This window comes from Mizuhopecten yessoensis, unplaced genomic scaffold (genome assembly GCF_002113885.1).
Source record: "Mizuhopecten yessoensis strain PY_sf001 unplaced genomic scaffold, ASM211388v2 scaffold11049, whole genome shotgun sequence".
NCBI lineage: Eukaryota > Metazoa > Mollusca > Bivalvia > Pectinida > Pectinidae > Mizuhopecten > Mizuhopecten yessoensis.
In genome coordinates this window covers 214,026-215,352 of record NW_018408853.1, presented here as the reverse complement: position 1 = coordinate 215,352, position 1,327 = coordinate 214,026, and positions in this window count along the sequence as shown.

The window sequence follows — 1,327 nt, the reverse complement described above, 5'->3', positions numbered from 1 at the left end:
GTTGGCAATTTACTTAGGGAATTATCAAAATACATTAAATATACTTGTATAATAATGTACTTGTCAGTCTGGCAGGTTCTATGCTGCCAACAGTCACACACATCACTTCAGATACCATGCTGTCTGCGTCTAACCACGGAGTCGCACAAAATGCACAAATCATCCATAACGTAAATTACGTTATGGATGATTTGTGCATTTTGTAACTTGTCATAAATAGAGCATTTAATTTCTCAGTACTGTGTTATAATTCGACATTACTAATGTCGAATTATAACACAGTATTGAAAAATGCTCTATTTATGACAAGTTACCTACTCAAAATTATCTACTCAAATATGCATTTTATTTTTTATTGGTCGGTACTATCACGGACTTAAATCTAATTCCGTGGTACTATCAAAACTTCTCAAAATAGACATAACGGCTTACACGATCGCAAACCGAGAGTGCCCGCTATTAAATCTCAATTTGTTCAATTTTATTGTATTTATTGCTGGGACTTTGAATTTGTCATTCTCCATCAGCTGCACTATTTTGGTCCTAATGTTTTAAGCAGGAAGCAACTTTATTTAGTTTGGTTATTTCACCCACATTACCTACGCATACTCGACCACATTTTTTCGGGGGGAAATGGCAATAAACAGGTAATAATAAAGAAAGTGTACATTTATAACAGGTTCTTATATAAGAAAAGGCTTAACACTTAAAATCAGAAATGCTAGTGGAATTGAGATCGCCCTTTAATTGTAGCCGAAACCTCCATTGGAAAGTTTTGCTACTTAAAAGACATTTCGTCCAACTCGGCAGTCGGACTGCAGCGATTGATTGATTACGTCCCCTTTACGAAACAGAGTAGAAGGGATTGAGTGAGAGAATTGATAAGGGAGACAGTGCAGATAAAGCGCTTTGTTGTCTCGTCGCAACGAAGTGGAAGCGAGACATGGGGGCACGTTTGATTGCACTCGACGGCGTGTGCCGGTCATTGTGATCATAGCACTCAGTTCCGTGTAAGTTATTTGTAAATATGTCGTGTTGTCGGCTGGCTGTGAGGCGGAATTCATTGGGAAAAGACTCAGCGCGAACACTTTTTCAAAATCAAGAGTAGCCATGCAACTTTGTTTATTTTTCTTCTCCTCCTAATATCCAAAACATAAATGCGGAACAACCTGTCCGGAATCAAGTACAAATTAATACAACAAAAATTGGAATAAACAACAATATCCGGAATGAAAATGTTTCCCCTTATACCGTAATATAAATATATATCTTACAGACCAGTAACACAATGTACATAACATGCCCCCCCCCCCCCCCCCCCCCCCCA